This window comes from Ipomoea nil, unplaced genomic scaffold, assembly GCF_001879475.1.
Source record: "Ipomoea nil cultivar Tokyo-kokei standard unplaced genomic scaffold, Asagao_1.1 scaffold2921, whole genome shotgun sequence".
NCBI classification, from domain to species: domain Eukaryota; kingdom Viridiplantae; phylum Streptophyta; class Magnoliopsida; order Solanales; family Convolvulaceae; genus Ipomoea; species Ipomoea nil.
The window spans coordinates 3,957,366-3,964,247 of NW_017619349.1; the positions used below are offsets into that span (position 1 = coordinate 3,957,366).

The following is a 6,882-nucleotide window of genomic DNA, read 5'->3' on the forward strand; positions in this document are numbered from 1 at the left end:
CGCAGTTAACGAATTGTGTTAGTGGTTAGTGTATAACAAATTTGACTAGCGAATTATATAATTGATTTGTGCGACACCTCATTATTTCCCCACTTTTTCATGTCAATTGTCGACTGAAAAAATGGGAAGCATCAACGCTCCATAAGAGCATCCATGTCAATGGAAAATTTTACACAATTTTTTTGGTGCCATGTATGAGAGATAAAAATAGAAGAGAAAAAGAAAAGCAAAAAAAAAGGGACAATTTAAAAAAAAAAACAAACCAACAGTTGTTTTGTCAAAGTGACCGCTAGCTAGTTGGCTCCTGGCGGCCACTCTGACGCGCCCCAGTGGAGCGTGGGGAGGGGGCGCGAAGTACGCTCCACTTACATAGTTTGAGCCTTTTTTTTTTTTTTTTTGACAAACATAGTTTTTGCAGGAGAAAGAATTGACAAAATTAAATTCCATGGTCTACATCATTATAAATACCAAACTGTGTTTTAAGATCTGAAAAAATTATAAAAAATTACATATGTAGTTGCTCTAATTTGCCTGTCATTTTATATGGTCAAAATGGCTCATGTTATATATCACAACATACATTTTATTGTGTTTAAAAGTATGTGTACATTTAACAAACTGAATGCACATCATTATTATTTGAACTGGTTTAGGCTAATTTGATTAAAGTATGAGTCTGAATGTCTGATCAAGCTAGGCGAAACAATAAAACTCTTGACCGAGTCTACCCCATAGCCTAAAAGGTTAAAATATATTATAAATTCTTTGTTCAAGTTTGTTAGCTTAGACTTATTAAATTTATTAATGACTAATTAAAATATGATTTGGGTTGGGCCGGACTAAACAATAATTTTTTTTGGCAAAACCTATAACCCAAGGATAGTTATACTGTGCATCCGTATGCACCATGCATGGTGCATACGGATGCATAAACGACGTCGTTTTATTAAAAATGCGCATCGCACTTAAAAGAAAAATCAGTTTTGGTTCCCCTCAACAACATTATGTTGTTCATTCAATCTGGAATTTTAGTTCATAGATTCTGAAATTTTAGTTCATTGATTCTGGAATTTTAGTTCATCGATTCTGGAATTTTAGTTCATAGATTCCGGAATTTTAGTTCATTCATTCTGGAATTTTTAGTTCATAGATCAAATTCTGAAATTTTAGTTCATTCATTCTGAAATTTTAGTTCATAGATTCTGGAATTTTAATTCATATGTTGTTGCTGAGAATCGAAACTGATTTTTTTTTTTAAAGTGAGATGCGTGTTTTTAATAAAATGACGTCGTTTTTGCATCCGTATACACCATGCATGGTGCATACGGATGCACAACATAATTTGCCATAACCCAACAATAAAAGTCAAACACATTCCCTCCAAAAAGAATTTTTTTCTTCAATTTCTTTAATTCAAAAATTATATTTATCAATATATATATATATATATATATATATATATATATATATATATATATATATATATATATATATTATAATAACACACACATGAGTGTACTGTGCAACACTATCAAATGTATTATTTGATATTTGTAGTGCAATCTTACCCGCATAAGATTGAGAGCCATTCTTATTCATCGATTTTAGAAGATTAACATTTTTGAAGCAAGAAAAAAACGTTGTGATATTTTAATTAATAATTATCTTAAGCTTTGAGTGTACTGTGCAACACTATCAAATGTATTATTTGATATTTGTAGTGCAATCTTACCCGCATAAGGCGAAATTCACTCCCTTCCACAACAAACCCGACAAGATAGTGAATATGTAAATCACGGTGACTTAGCAACTCATTGACCTTATTTGACAATCCGCAATTAGCGGATTGTGTTAGTGGTTAGTGGATAGTGAATTGTGTTAGCGAATTATATAAGTGATTTGTGCGACTCACCTTTATTTCTCTACTTTTATTTTTCATGTCAATTGTCGATTTGTCGGTGAAAAAAGTTTGATTGGAGCTTTTAGGCTCCTACAAAAGGGGCATCAAGGTTCCATAAGAGCATCCATATCAATGTAAAATTTTACACATTTTTTTGGGTGCCATGTAGGGAGATAAAAATAGAAGAGAAAAAGAAAGGTAATAAAAAAACTTCGACATTTTTTTTTTAAAAAGAAACCAACAGTTGTTTTGTTAAAGTGGCCGCCAGCTGGCAGCCACTATGACGTGCCCCAGTGGGGCGAGAAGTGCGCTCCACTTGTGTTGTTCGAGCTTGCTTTTTTTCTTCTCCGTGCAAAAACATGACAAATAATTGACAAAAAACCATGATCTACGTCATTATAAAAATCAAGCTCTGTTTTTAAGATATGAAAAAACTACCAAAAAATTATATGTGTAGTTGCTCTAATCTGCCTGCCCATGGATTGATGGGCAGACATTAATTGGGAGCTAGACTCCTTTTTAAAGGGTCAAAATGGCTCATGGTGTTTAGTGCAAGTTTTTTTTTTTTTTTTTTTTTTTTTTTTTTTAAATAATAATAATTATATGAGAATTTTGGAGAAAATGAGTCTGTTATCAAAATGTCAAACTAAAATGCTGCAATATGTCACATTTCAGTTTTTCTTGGTGTTTTGACCAAGGTCAAAACATTAAAATGACAGATTCGTTATTTACCAAACAAGTCCTTAGGTGGGAGGACCAATGTTTAATGTTCACAAAAACCCGTAACATTAGGTGTAATTCACATATTGTAGTTATTCAGATTCGATTCAGTGTCCTTACTCACAATTTACCACTAAGAATCAATTAAATGCACTTCATATATAATCGAATACACTTGTATATGTCACAACATACATTATTTGGTAGTGTTCAATCAAAAGTGTACATTTAACAAACTCAATGCTGCACTTCACGTATATTATGTTGTATTCAATCACGATACTCTTACGTAAAATACATAAAGCTATAATATAATGCTAAAAAGAAAGAAATATTTTGTAATAAAACAACAAATACTAATCCCCTCAGAGTTTTATTTCCAATCACTTTAGAGGAGCCATTTGAAGCTTGATTGTAAAACCCAAAACTCCCCACAATCACCGTACCACAATTATTGTATTACTCCTCCGGTGAATCCGGTGGCTTCGGTGGATAGCAGCAACAATTTAATTCGTAGCATTCACCTCCATCATAGCGCATAAAACGTTTATTACGGCAATATTTAGTGCAATTACTAGCGTTCATGCAAATCTTGGTAGTTGGATCACATTGTCGTGATGATTCTCCAAGCATCATTGGACCCATCTCTGGCCATGTTTAAACCCAAAAACAAAAAACAAAAAAACATGAATGAACAACCATACATCCTCAAATAGTTATGATGTTAACATCATGTACGACATATTTTTATATTTTGCAAATATATAATATATTTTGCATTTTAACACATTCAAGACCTTGCCGTCGCCAACCACCTTGTGCATAGAAGGCATCTGGGTTGGAATCTCATACGGGAGGTTCACTACTGGAAATTATGGAATTTTCGACCGCCTGAAAGTGATCTTAAATCAAGTTGATACCAAAAAGTGATCGGAAATAGCAACAAAAGGTTTTTCCGGATACCAAAAGTGGTCGGAACAAGGCTTTCGATTTGATTTAAGTTTCAGGTGGTCGGAAATTTCATAATTTCCAGTAGTGGTTGTGATTTCGAGCCCCAGTGGAGGTGTTATTGACTTTTTGTGTTTCAGTAGGTTGAGAAAGTAGCTAGTAGCTATGAACAGATACTACATTGTAATAGAGTCAGTGAAACTTTTATTAGGTTGAAAAAATATGTATGGACATATACTATATTATAACAGAATCAGTAGTACTAGAAAAGAAATTATAAATGAATATTTATTCAGAAGGAATTACCAGGAGAAGTAAGGAGGACCAACAAAAGGGACATAGTGACAAACAGTTTAAAGGATCGAGCCATTAATGTAATTTTCTATTTGAGACTTATTTTTGTGTACAAATGTACAAGAAAGATCTCTTGTATATATATTACTCTTTACGTATATAGTGTATGTTTGATGATTTTAATATAAATACGTATAATTACTTGTCCTATTTTCAAACATGAAACACCACAAGCATGACACCATGCATGTAACAAACATTTTAATGATGCTTACACGGAACAAATCATTATTAGATGTAAATTAGTTTTTTTTTTTTGGTTAAAGAAAAAAGACCCATTCTGACGAAAATTATATTCTTAGATTTTTGTTCCAAAAGTATTTTTCAAATTTATGTCTTACACATAGTTCTTTCTTTTTCTCTCTCTCTCTTCTTCTAAGTGGTGTCTGAAATTGAACCGTGAGTCTTGAATGCAAGTTCTATTTATTTTTTTATCAATAATTAACTTATCTTTAATTTATATTGTTGATCAAATGGTGAAATAATAAATTAAAGAACAAGTATATGAAATAGAATCAGGAACACAGTCATTGTTCACGCAGTAGGCCAAGTCAAACAATAAAAATCTTGATTTGACCTGGCCTACATTCCCTCCAAAAAGAATTTTTTTCTTCAATTTCTGTAATTCAAAATTATATTTATCAATTTATATATTTATTTTTATTATAATAGCACACACATGAGCATACTCAAGTGACAACCCGTCCTCAAGAGAAAATTGAGAATCATTCTTATTCATTGGTTACAATTCTGAAGCAAGAAAAAAATGTTGTGACATTTTAATAATTATCTCAAGCTTGGAGTGTATTGTGCAACACTATAAAATATATTATTTGATATTTATAGTGCAATCTTACCCACATAAGGCAAAATTCAGTCGCTCCCAAATCAGACCCGACATGATAGTAAATAAGTAAATCACAGTGACTTAGCAACTCATTGACCTTATTTGGCAATCAGCGATTAGCGAATTGTGTTAGTGGTTAGTGGCTAGCAAATTATATAAGTGATTTCTGCGGCTCCCCTTCATTTCTACACTTTTTCACGTCAATTGTCAATTTGTCAGTAAAAAAAGTGGGGTTGGAGCCTTTAGGCTCGTGCAAAAGTGGCATCAAGGCTCCATAAGAGCATCCATATAAGAGCATCTACATCAGAGGAGAAATAGGGGAGAATTCACTACTTTTGAGGCCAAAATGCCATGGTGGCAGAGAGAGAATCAAGAGAGAGAAGGGGTGGGGAGCATCTGCAAATGTTGGGATATTACTCTGCCCAAGAAAAATAATTAATGATGAAGGATAAAGAACCAATAGAGAAATGACATGCTTATTTTTTATATATATTTTTTTTATAAAATCAGTTTTGATTTTTTTTCCCTCCCCTCCCACATTATTCTCTTTCCTACTCACTCTTATATTCTCCCCCTAATAACCCCAACTGATAAGGATGCTCTAAGTGAAAAAATTTACAAAATTTGTTAGGTGCCACGTAGGAGAGATAAAAATATAAAAAAAAAAAAGCAAAAAAAAAAAAAAATCTCACAATTTTTTTTAAAAGAAATCAACGGTGGTTTTGTCATAGTCACTCTGACGCGCCCGCTAGGGGCACGAAGTGCGCTCCACTTAGCTTGTTCGATTCGAGCTTGATTTTTTTCTTCTCCCTAAAAAAATATAATTTTTGCAGAAGAAAGAATTGAAAAAACAACCATGACCTACATCAATATAAAAATCAAGATATGTTTTCAAGATTTGAAAAAACTGCCAAAAAACCACATGTGTGGTTGCTTTAATCTGCTCCCCATGGATATATTGATGTGCAGGCATTAATTGGGAGCCAGACTCATTTTTAAGAGGTCAAAATGACTCATGGTATATATTTAGTGTAAGTTTTAAGGTTTTTTTTTTTTTTCTTTTTTTAAAAAATAATTATATGGGAATTTTTGAGAAAGATGAATCTTTTTTCAAAATGTCAAACTAAAATGCTTCAATATGTCACATTTTAATTTTTCTTGTTGTTTTGACCACGGTCAAAACATCAAAATAGTGGATACATCATTTGTGGGAGGATTAGTATTTAATGTCCACAAGAACCCGTAATATTGAGTGTACCTCACACATTGTGACTACCCATGTTCGATTTAGTGTCATTATCCACAATTTACCACCAGGAACCAATTGAATGCACTTAACATATTATCGAGTGCACTTGTATATGTCACAACATACATTCAGTAGTGTTCAAAAGTGTACATTTAACAAACTCAATGCATTTCAGGTATATGTTGTACTCAATCACGGTACTCTAACATAAAATACGTAACGCTATAATAATATAATAATGCTAAAAAAGTGAAAAAATTTGTAAAACCCAAAACTTGCCACAATCACCACCACCATTGGTATTACGGCCACTTGCGTGGCTCCGGTGGAAAGCAGCAGCAATTAAATTCTATGCATTTACCTCCTGTATAGAAGCGAGAACGTTTTCTGCACATTTTATTGCAATATTTAGGGGCGATGCAAACCTTGGTAGTCTCATCACAATTACGTGATTCTCCAAGCATCATTGGACCCATCTCTGCCCATGTTTAAGCCAAAAAGAAAAAAAAAAAAAGAATGAACAACCATACATCCTCAGACAGTTATGATGTTAACTTCATGTAGGACGTATTTTTATTGCTATGTTCCGGACCTATAAAATGATAAGATCAGGCATTCAGGCTTGTCCTTAAAGAAATTTGCATGTATGAGAATATGTGCATGTCTAATCTAACAAACTATAACGCACTAGTAATGAAAATTTTTGTAAAAGAAATTACCAGTAGAACAAAAGAGCAAAAACAGGATGCCGATTGTTGCTATAGACTTTAATGAAATTGCAATTGCCATCAATAATTTTGAGATTCCTACTTTGTTTTTATTATTTTATGTTACTATTCATTATTATTGTTGTTGTTGTTATTA

General features: G+C 32.6%; 1 long non-coding RNA gene across 1 annotated transcript; it reads right to left on the minus strand.

The window, feature by feature from the left end:
- Positions 1 to 2,782: 2,782 nt before the first annotated feature.
- LOC109161018 lies at positions 2,783 to 3,998 on the minus strand. Its single transcript, XR_002050856.1, has 2 exons — positions 3,875 to 3,998; positions 2,783 to 3,267 (listed from the first exon to the last, which is right to left on the minus strand). It is a non-coding gene; the product is annotated as an uncharacterized LOC109161018 (long non-coding RNA).
- Positions 3,999 to 6,882: the final 2,884 nt, after the last annotated feature.